This window comes from Anser anser, assembly GCF_964211835.1.
Source record: "Anser anser genome assembly, chromosome: 2".
Lineage (NCBI taxonomy): Eukaryota > Metazoa > Chordata > Aves > Anseriformes > Anatidae > Anser > Anser anser.
Window position 1 is genome coordinate 65896508 of NC_139721.1, and position 12228 is coordinate 65908735.

Genomic DNA, 12228 nt, shown 5'->3' on the forward strand with positions numbered 1-12228 from the left:
TAGGTAACTGTGAAATAATATGTTAAGTTACCGTTCATTTTGAAGAAATATGGAAAAAAATCAAAGTAATTGCACACACAGGCATTCTCTCATCTAGCAGTGTGGTGTTACTGAAGATTTATTGGGCATTAATGGGAAGTCCATCTTGGAAAAAATACTGCAGAATTGGACAGGTTCAGATAAAAGTAATGAGAAAGGCTAGTGACATAAAAATACCTGAAATTATTTTACCTGAGGAGTCAGATGAGAGTCGGAGTGATGAAGTATGTGATTTAGGAAAAAAAAAAAAAAAGTGATGCAGCAGAGAACAAAGCTCAGGAGACCGCAGATTTCCCTGTCTCCTGAGAATAAAGAAGCACTTAGCAAAAGGTGTCTATATAAACTGTGGAACTCATTGACTCTGGATGAAGAGGAAAGCAAGAGTTTTGCAAGCTTCAAAGAGGGAAGGGGCATTTATATGGATAACAAGAATATCCAGAGTTATGATAGTAATGCTAAAAAAGAGTATTTGAAGGGATAAAAACCCTCATGCATCAGGATTTGAGGGAATCTATAACTAAAGGGATTAGGATGAGACCTTCAAGGGAGAGAGATTATCCTGCATCTGCGGGGGTTTCTTGTATCTTTCTCCAGAGCATCTGGTGCTGGCTACGGTTGGAGCAGTGTATTAGACTTGGTAGATGACAAGTTTGTGCCAGAACAAGAAGTCTGGTGTTCAAAGCTAAAAAAGCACTTACTGTGCATCGCCTGTGTTCGTGTCATCTGCCCACTACAGTGGAGCCATGTCTTCAGTTTATTTCCATGTACCAGGTCAGTCTCGCGTTTCTGATGCTACCTTATACATAAGAACCAGAGAGGAAAACATGTGCATCTTTGTTCAATATAAGAGTACAAATTGTACAGGTGGATATTTCTAGTTATACATCTGGTGGCTGTGTCCGCCCCTGACACCTTAAAACAGTTTAGCTTTTGTTGGCTTCCAGCGTTGCAGTTTCTTCTCAGTGCCTTACAGGAAGACAAGTAAAATTTAAAAACCCAGTAGCAAAAGAAAAATTTCCCATGGAAATCTTATTATCAGATTTGATTATTTATTTATTTATTTATTTACTAGAAAATGTACCTGTCAGAATTCTGGGGTTATGCCCATATTTCTGTCATAAAATGATTTTAATTTTTATTGCCACTTCACTTGCCAATGATCCTTTTCTTTTCTAACTTCCCCCTTTTAAGAGCATTTTGCCATAATTCCTGATTTTTTTCCTGACTCCTGTGTTTAATGTCGTTGACTTGTGTTAGGACTCCTGTATCTCAAGTGCTTCATTTAGCCCATGCATCCATAAGACCTGGCCTATAATTTTGGCTGGTCATGCAGAATCATAAGAAAATTTTGAAACTCCATGTAAGAGCACATTTCTAAGTGATCTGACAACCAATAAGTTATTATTGACCAGGTGTGTTCTCTGCTTCCTTGATTTTGTGAGGCTGTGGAGTGTTCACATCCACAACTTGCTTATGAATTAATTTTAAACATATCACAACTAGTTGCACAACGTAATTGCATTAATTAGGCTTTCCATGAGTTACAGGTAACATCTCATCCCTATGACAGAATCTACAGATATTGTCACACTATGTGAAGCACATGTTCACCCCTGCATTTTCCAGGGCTGCAATAAATTCTTTTGTACTATCTGCTTTAAGATTTGTGGTTCAGATATTCAGTGTTAACCATTGCTGGCTTAGTCAGATTTTATGTTTGATGGTCTTCGTCCGTCTTCCCAAAGCTACAGTGGTTTCTGCCGTAGACATAAACATGCTGTTTCCCTTTTGTTTAAGTCAGATTAACTTGCATATCATTTTTTTTTTTATAAATGTGTGTAACATTTGAAGATTCTTGTTACAAATTAGCTTGTACATTTTACTGCCTTGTCTGTGAAGCTGTAGTGAAGTTTGGCAAATCACTTCATAAACATGTTACGAAGGATGAAGGAAGTTCAGCTTCTATAAACTTTAGAGTGTCAAAATTAGTAGAATTGGAGTTTGCTTCACTGCTAAGTTCATTGTAGCTCAGTGGTAACTTCAGGTATCACAATCTGGCAAAAATTGCAGTCTTTGAGCAGCTTCACTGAAGTATATGACCTCTAAGATTTAATCAAATGGTTCAACTCAGTTAACGCCGTTCCACTCGGTCAGTAGCTGGCGGTAAGATTTTAGGGTTATAAAGGCTGATTTGCAGCCACTTGAGCTATGGCTTATATAGTAAGTATTGCTTATGTTATTGACATAAATAGTCTTTGGAAATACTTGACTGCTTTTGAGAAAATCTGCTCAAACCATTTCTCTTCCTGGCTCTTTCATGTGTTTGATGAAGCCAGATAACATGTCAGTAGATTGTGCTGAAAAATGGCAGAACAATTTCTCCAAAATAGAAACAACTTCAAAATTTTTACCTTTAACATGATATAAATAGAGCAACTTTTATCTTCATCTTTTTTTTCCATTTGTGGGAAACACTATAGACTAGATGAAATGGCAACATCAAACTTATGCAGGCCTAACATGTTCTTTTCTCATCCTTATCTTTCTTCTTGCAATGAAATTGATAATATCTGTGATTTATTTTCTTCCTTTTTTTTTTTTTTTTCCTTTTACTGCTCTGCAATTTTAGAGCCTCTTACAGTTTGAGGAAGTTGCAGAATAGCAATAAAAAAATGAGTAAAAATACCCCTCTCTATTTTATTTTATTTTGCTTTATTTTTTTGTTTTGTTTTATTATAATTTATTTTATTTTATTTTATTATTTTTTATTTTTTCATTTCATTTCATTTCATTTCATTTTATGTCAAATCAAAGGGAAAAAAAAGGGCAGGTAGAAGAATTCCAGACTCTTCTCTCCTGACTGTGACATAATTCCAATTTGAACCTTAGTTGGTAGATAGTTTAATTTACCATTTGAAAAGCTGAATCATTTTTTTTTCCCTTGGCATTGTTAGAAAAAGGTTAAAGGCCTTTTATTTTATTTTATTTTTTTTTTTTTTGTGGAGAAGCATCGAACCATCTCAACAACGGGCTTCTTTGGAGGACAGCTATTGTGCAGTAGGTACGTGCATCCCATTTCCCTCTGAACATTTGCGGTGCTGCATGCCATCTCCTGTGGTATGTATGGCAGGTAGTGTATTTCCCATGTAATTCTTTTAAAAACATGCTCCTCTAGCAACAAAGTCACAATCACCTCATTGCGTAGTTTTTTGACTGCTGGCCAACAGCGTTGGACTTGAAGTGAAGTTGATTTTAATCCCTGCTCTGGAAGCAAAGTGAAATAGCTTTCTTCCAACAACTTTTTGTAATTATTTTTTATACATCATGTAAATAATACCCAAACTGATACCACCGAGGACTAAGAGAAAAAAAAAAATGGAAGCACTTTGCCCAAACTAAAGGTTGGATAAAGAATGATAGCTCTTTTTAGTTTAAACTGAGCTTATAAGTGAGAGGGTGGGGATATAGAAAGTGACATATGGTTTGTGGATGATACATGTCAAAATGCATGTCTGGCAGTAAACTGCAAGGAGCCATCATGTCATGCAATGCCTGCCTTGGTTTTTAAAGTTAGGGTTTGAAGAGGCTTACGGTACAAACCCCGTTGTCATTGTCCTTGCTGGGACCATGTTTTGACTCCTGGAACAATCTCATGATAAGAGGGGCTGGCTTACTTTAATAAAGATGCACGCCTCCGTGCTGCCTCAGAGAGACCAGCTCACCTGTCGTTTACAATAGCATCTGCTTCACTAAGCACCAGCTTTGAGTATACACCAGCAGTTTGGGAAAAGCTCAGCTACTCGAGAAAATGCAGGTCAGAAATCCCCCCCGAGATGCCAATACACCAGTACTTCTCTTGGCAGACACTTGTTTTGAATATAACCAACATCTCTGTGGTCGTGGCCCTTGTGGAATAGAGGAGCTGTAGGCATCCTGAAAGAACTGGAAGTTCTTTAACCCTGTTTCATTGTGCACGCTGCTGTTACCATGCCTGGTTTTCCCATGCTGATGGATGATGATTTTTGCCACATGCATTAACCCTATTGCATTTGTAATCCTACAGTTCAGCCTCACCCTTGTTGCTCCTAAGTATGAGCTGGCATATCTGTGTGTCACTTCACTGTTGCTTCCCTAAGTTTCTTTTACAGATTTCTTTAGACTGTGGGAGAAAAAAAATCCTGTATTGTCACTTCCTTCTTCGTTGGGAACTTGTATTGCCCTAACTGTGGATGATTAAAATTAAAACATGTCAAAATGTATTCTTTTTAATTGGCACTATGCGTGTAGGTTGATAATGGTTTGAGTGAAGTTTTCATGTTGTGGAATAGCGTTAATGACACAAAGCAGAAAGAACAAACACACACTCCAGTCTCCTGGCGTTGTTAACAACTAAAATACCTCATTCAGAACAAAACCAAGGTTATTTGTTATGGGATATGTAGTCCAGCCTTTGGCATATCTCTGCTGCTTGTCTTTGTCAGCTGAGAGCACTTTTTCATAGTTCCTTGCTGTAAGAAGAACCATCTTTTCAGCTGGCTTCATCCCCCCAGTCAAAGCCAACAAAGTTAGATTTCCCCAAAGTCCACATGAGAACTTTACCTTCTTGGAAAGATCCAGTCTCAGGGAAGCACTATTATAAATCCCAAACTATTTTTACTGTGATGAGTGGCAACCAGGATCAGGCCCAGTGAGCATGGGTTTATGAAAGGTAGGTCCTGCTTGACGAACCTGATCTCCTTCTATGACAAAGTGACACGCTTGGTGGATGAGGGGAAGGCTGTGGATGTGATCTACCTTGACTTCAGTAAGGCTTTTGACACTGTTTCCCACAACATTCTCCTCAAGAAACTGGCTGCTCGTGGCTTGGACTGGCGTACGCTTTGTTGGGTTAAAAACTGGCTGGATAGCCGGGCCCAGAGAGTGGTGGTGAATGGAGCCAAATCCAGTTGGAGGACGGTTACTAGTGGAGTCCCCCAGGGCTCAGTGCTGGGGCCGGTCCTCTTTAATATCTTTATCGATGATCTGGATGAGGGGATTGAGTGCACCCTCAGTAAGTTTGCAGATGACACCAAGTTAGGTGCGTGTGTCGATCTGCTCGAGGGAAGGAAGGCTCTGCAGGAGGATCTGGATAGGCTGGACCGATGGGCTGAGGCCAACTGCATGAAGTTCAACAAGGCCAAGTGCCAGGTCCTGCATCTGGGGCGCAACAACCCCAAGCAGCGCTACAGGCTGGGAGATGAGTGGCTGGAAAGCTGCCTGGCAGAGAAGGACCTGGGAGCAGTGGTTGATAGGCAGCTGAATATGAGCCAGCAGTGTGCTCAGGTGGCCAAGAAGGCCAACAGCATCCTGGCTTGCATAAGAAGCAGTGTGGCCAGCAGGTCTAGGGAGGTGATTGTCCCCCTGTACTCGGCTCTGGTGAGGCTGCACCTCGAGTACTGCGTTCAGTTTTGGGCCCCTCACTACAAGAAGGACATGGAGGTGCTCGAGAGAGTCCTGGAGAGAAGCTGGTGAGGGGTCTGGAGAACAAGTCTTATGAGGAGCGGCTGAGGGAGCTGGGGTTGTTTAGCCTGGAGGAGGCTCAGGGGTGACCTTATCGCTCTCTACAGGTACCTTAAAGGAGGCTGTAACGAGGTGGGGGTTGGTCTGTTCTCCCACGTGCCTGGTGGCAGGATGAGGGGGAATGGGCTAAAGTTGCACCAGGGGAGGTTTAGGTTGGATATTAGGAAGAACTTCTTTACTGAAAGGGTTGTTAGGCATTGGAATGGGCTGCCCAGGGAGGTGGTGGAGTCACCATCCCTGGAGGTCTTTAAAAGATGTTTAGATGTAGCCCTTAGTGATATGGTTTAGTGGAGGACTTGTTAGTGTTAGGGCAGAGGTTGGACTAGATGATCTTGGAGGTCTCTTCCAACCTAGACGATTCTGTGATTCTGTGATTCTGAGCGTGTTTAAATCATGTCATGGGGCATGGCATGGGGCAGGGGTTGCTTTTACTGCACCAGATATGAACTATTTGTGGTTTGCTCAGTGCTAGTATGTGTCCACTTGTGCTGTGTAGACATGCTTTTCATCACCTTGGAAATGTGAACCTTATGAACCATGTCTCTTCTCTTAAATAAATATCTCTTCTGTTACTGCCTATGGCCTCTTCTGTTACGTGCAGAATTGCCCTGATGTGCCTGTGAAGTGGAAAGGACCTGTGATTTTTCTCGAGGTTTGGTGCTCCAATTATAAAACCGTAAACTAAATGAGAGCCTTAATTATAATGGAAAACAGATTAGAATACTGTCATTTGCCTTTCTGGGGAGCCAAGGGGAGATTAAAAAGCCAGTGGCCTAAATTTATGTTATTTGTATTTCTGTGAGTCAAACCTCAGTCATGTAAAACAGCCAGTAGGCCTGTATTAATGGGAGAGGCCAAGGGAACTGAATCTCAAAGGGCTGTTGCCCTCAGGACATGGTACATTATGATAATGTGATGAAGAATAATTACCAAATGTGAAATATATATTGTCAAACTTAGGAGCAAGCTATTCCTGACTGAAAATGAGGATGTGAGCAAGACAGTGAATACCAGTCAGCCACGGTTGGATTTCTAAAGGCAGCTCCATTAAAATTGGCTGCTGAGGCACTGAATTGGCTGACAGTTTTCACAGGTTCAAGGGGATTGGTGGAGTGGTATAAGTTTGTATTGTTTGTATTTAAGCCCGATCTTAAAGCTTGCTACAGAGATGATAGATTTGTATTTATGGCAGAGATAATAATAGCATTCCTGATGATGGCCACTGTTATGGTAAAGCACGTTGAAAGGCAGGGATGACAGAACTGCAAGACTTTACCAAATGATAATAAAGGGTGATGCAAAAATGGGATGCGGATATTTATATGCTTATATGCTATTAAGATTGGTTATTTCTAATAAAACACATCAGTGCTTCCTTGCTCTTCCTTCTCAGTGTGTTAAGATTTTGCTTTTCAATAGCTTTTTTCATGGCCTTCGTGCATGACATTGTCTGCGTTGTTATGTTTGTGACCCACAGTGTTGGAAGTAGAGCACGAGCAGTCCTCGGGCAGCTTTTCCCTTGCATGCTCGTGTAGTACTAGGCAGCAGCACAGTCTTCTTCGCCCTTCTTTTCCCTGGCGTTCCTGACCTTCAGGAAAACCATACAGCATGTGCTGAAGGATTTGGTCGTGGTTCTTCAGTCAAAACAGTAGCCCTCTCCATGGTGTGGTGTGAAGGGATTAATGCAGAGGGCAGCCCTGCAAACTTGTGACTTCAGTTACAGGGCACGTATGTATGTGCAACCTTAAATACATAGTCAGCTGCATTGAGTTCTGTGACATTATTTTAATGCTTCAAGTTATGCATTAATTATTTTGCTAGATGAAGCCTTTACTGTGGTGTGTGTACAAAACCTGGACTAAATCTGCCCATAAAAACTTAGGTAAAAGTATGGCTCAAACTAAACACATGTCCAGCTAAGTTAGTATGGAGGTCATGGACCAAAACCTACTTGTGAAAATGAGGCAAAATTAAGTTCTAATGCATTTTCTGTCTTGGGAGAGAAGAATGGTATTGGATTTGGCAGTGGATATAGCCAACTCTAGACCAAAAGTGTTGGCAGATTTGCTAAGTGGATCTTGTTCTTTTGCCAGATAACTTTGTCTTGAGACATTATCTGGTTTTGGTGGTATATTGTCTGTATCCACACAGCTCTCAGAGCTGCTAGCTGTAGGCCTCATGTCGTATAATATCTGTGTGTTCACACTACTACTGCATCACAGGGGGAATTGTTAACCTGTTTGAAAGATGGAGGGCTAGTGTTCAGATCGGCTTGCCCAAGATCAAATAGGAGATTTCTGGTAGAGAAAACCATTGACCCTATGCTTCAGAACAGCATTCAAAGTACTGCTTTCTCTGCTTCTTTACATATCTGAAAAATAAATGCCACCAGTAAATCACTAGAGAGAGCTTCTTTCTGTTGAAAATTAAATAAAATAGTTTTTCACTTGCCCTGATGAAAAGTTTGCCTCCTGTAAAAGTTTTTGCATGTCACTGAAGGAAACCTTTAATATCTCAGGAATTTAACCATTAAAGAAAAATAGACAAAAGCATATCAGCATTTTTAAACTCTGACAACAACAGGTATTACAGAATAACTACGCAAAATTATGTTAAAATTTTAATTCAGAGCAAACTCAGTCCAATGGATGTGCCCACAATTAAAAATTATCACTAATACTGGATTGCCAAGATCACAGGCTAGACACATGAAATAAGTGAGCAATCAGAGTAAATGGGCACTTCTCAAGAACACTATATTTTCATAAGCAAGATCTAGAAATATATAGTGTAGAGAAATATGGATAAGCCTTAAAATTCATATTTTGTATACCACAGGCAAAAACAATAAACAAATGAGAGTTTTAAAGACTGTATCAAGTATACACACCTTTTGCCCCCACTCATTTGTCTGCATTTCCTTTACAAGTCATAGCTACATGACTTGAAGCGAAAAGGTTAAACTGTAAACAGTAAAACAGTTTCATCTTTTCTCCTTAAATTTGATAATGTAATGGTCTAAAGATGAGGGAGGGGTGAATTGTTGACTAGATCCAGTCTTCACTTGATGCTGGTATATGGGTCCATTTCCATATTTTTCTTATAGATGCGGTATTTCCCTGGATTTAAGGAGAAATAAAGCTTTTCTGTTCCAAATTGTCCCAAATGTTACCGTACAGTTGAGAGAGGCAGATAGCGAATAAAGTCATCACAAAATTCTGTCCACAAGCCTCTTCCTCTGCAAGGAAGAGTGGTAAAGCAACAGCTGTACTATGTGCTTTGGTCTGAAACCATCTCTCCCTCAATTTGCCCCTAGGCCACTGTTAATTGCTGAAAAGCCAAATGGTATGAGGAGGTTTTCAGAGTACAGTGCTGCTGAAAAATAAATGCAATAAGAAAACAAGATAAATACCCAGCGCAAAGAAATGATGATTCTCTAGATTTCCTCAGCCAAGCAATATTTATCAGGTGCATTGATTTAACTACCAGCTATTGGCAGTTACAAATGGATGATGACAGGAAACAAAAAACCAGCTTCATTTGCCATAAGGGGGCTTTTCATTTTAATGTAATGCCTCTTGGAATTACCAGTGTCCCGACTACATTTCAAAGATTAATGAACATCATCCTGTCAGGTTTAATATATCACACTTCTCTAGTACACTTGGACAGGATACTGTTCTCATAGATTCTCAGAATTTTCAACAACACTTACAAGCTTTATTTTTTTTTAGATAAAAGTTCTGAGAGGAACTAAGTATTTAGCAGTTCAAAAGAGAGTTTTTACTACAATCTGGGTACACAGTAAATGCTGTTAAATGAATTTATGTCTGTGGAGAGCAAAAACCTTGTAAAGAGCTGCAGGATCACGCAGAAAGTTGCATATAGCTATGTCCTGTTATCCTGGAAGTAGTGCTTTATTATGTAAATGGAAGGAAGCAAAAAACTGACTCTCAGACATCAGGAATCATTTGACGTCATTAAGTCTCACAGGTCTTATAAATGTGGGATTAAACCAGGAAATATTTTGTTCGTTTGTTTTTTAAATTTGAAGTCTAGCACTGTAGATTCAAAAGCTGATATTAATAGAAAGGTTCCAGTTGGAAAGTTAGTATATCCAGTGTTATCATGATTTAAGCTTAAAATTATTTTGGTTCAATGAATTTACATGATTGTCCCGTAAAATCAGAAAGCACACAACCACAATATTCACATGTAAACCAGACTATTTATGCTGATACGATGCTATAGCATCACATATACCTTCCTACAGAAGACCTCTCTTTTTCTTGAAGGTCTTTTGTCTAAGTACCATTAACTATTACTTGGTGGGTTTTTTTTGGACATATATGAAAGCATATTCCAAAACAATAAAAGGGAAATCAAACATTATTTGTTACAGTTCACAAGCAAGTATTTTTTTTTTCTTTCACTAGGGAACATCTGCGCTTCTGAAGTGAAAATGGAGAGATTCTTCCCACCTTGTTATCATTCAGGGCTTGTTCATAAGTGTGGCACTGAAAGGGGAAAATTCGGTTTTACCAGTGGAGTACCTTGCAGTGTACACAAAATTCAGTCTTAGAAAAATAAATTCCAGTGGATGGATAACTATCCAGGATTGATATAATAAGTATAAAATTAAACTTGTTATAAGCGTGATAATTTAATTCATAGGTGATTTAGCTATTTCACATAGATTTTTCTATAGGCACGATCCTGTAACCTATAAACAAAATATTCTATGGAAAACAGGAAGCATGTGCAACTTGATATTAGAATTAATTTTCAAAAAGATGTGAAGGTGTTGGTTCAGGGGAGATTTTCATGTCAAAGGTGCACACAGCACCTCTGATGCTCTTTCGTTTTTATTTGCATCCGTATTTACCTGCTGGACTTTTCAAACAAGCAGGCACAATTCTAGCAGTGCATACAGGTGAGGGCAACAACAGAAACCAAGTACACATTTTTAAGAAAAAATTACCATTGGCAACATTACCAATAAATTTGGTGGAATTTCTGTCACTAAGTTGTTAAATCAAGGTCAGATATCTGATCAGAAATAGCTTTTGTTCAACCAGAAGATTTTGGTCAATGCAGGAATGATTCTGTGCCATTGTACTGCCTACCCTCTGCAGGATGTCGAAATACAGGATCATGACGAATCCTGATCTTGAATCTAAAAATAATTCCTCTTGCTGTGATTAGCACTATATAAATGCCCGGATGAAAGAACGGTTTGCCTCTCTAGATTTTTGTGGTGATATTTTTTGGCATAATTTCATGAGAAATAGAGACATACTTGGGCTGGTTTTGGTATCTAAAATTTTTGTGAAAAAAACACAAAGAGAGAAAATCTGTTTATCAGCTGGTGCTCTTTCTGTGTAAAAGCCAAGGTGTTTGTTGTTGCTGTTAATAATATTACTTGTGCCATCAGTCAAAAAAAAATCTGTGATCAGAACATCTAATGCAGCTGAACCTAAACAGTCTGCCCTGTTTCACTTCAAAACAGTGAAACAGTTACTTTGTTACTAACAGTTCCTAAAAGTGTTTAGAAATTGCTAAGGAAATGCTGGAGTTAACAAAAATGCCTGGCACAGAATTCTTACCCTGAACAAGCTGTTTTGTGAGCTGAATGAGAAACAAGCTTTGTGTCCTTTGGCTGCAGCACCCTGCCTTAAATAAGCGAAATTACAAGCCGTGATGAGGCTAGATGTACAGGTGGGCAGGGTGGCTAGCACACTGCACTACTCACCTCTTTGGGGCCAAAAAACACTTGGTCCCTATTCCTCCTTGCAAGCGCTGATTTTTCAGAAGGCTCCTTAAAATTTTCACAGTTTTCCCATTGAATTCCACTTCCAGATTAGCAGTTGGAAATTGAATGCAGAAAGATGGGTGGGAAAGAGGAGTCTGAGAGTGAGGACCAATAAATTTGGTTTATTTGGGTTGAGGAAAAGACAGGAGCATCAAAATGTGCTTTTATTTTTTGCAGTAATTTTAGGAAAACAAACAAACAAACAACAGCACAGCCTTTTATTACACATACTGTTACATTGACAGGTCAGGCTCAAAGGGTTATGGTAAATGGGGTTACATCAGACTGGCGGCCAGTCACCAGTGGGGTTCCCCAGGGCTCCATTTTGGGGCCAATTCCTTTTAATGTTTTCATAAATGACTTGGATGTAGGACTTGAAGGTACATTGAGTAAGACGTTGGCTCCTTTGAGGGTGGAGAGGCCTTGTAGAGAGATCTTGACAGATGAGACAAGATCTGGGCAATCACCTACAATATGACGTTTAACTAAAACAAGTGCTGGATTCTGCGCCTGGGAAAGGGCAACCCTGGCTGTATGTACAGACGGGGGGACGAGAGGCTGGAGAGCAGCCCCATGGAAAGGGACCTGGGGGTTCTGGTCGATGGCAAGTTGAACATGAGCCAGCAGTGTGCCATGGCAGCCCAAAGGGCCAGGTTTAGTCCTGGGGTGCCTCAGGCACAGCGCTGCCAGCCGGTAAGGGGAAGGGATTGTCCCGCTCTGCTCTGCACTGGTGCGGCCTCACCTCAAGTACTGTGGGCAGTTTTGGGTGCCACAGTATATGAAGGACATAAAACTATTAGAGTGTCCAAAGGAGGACT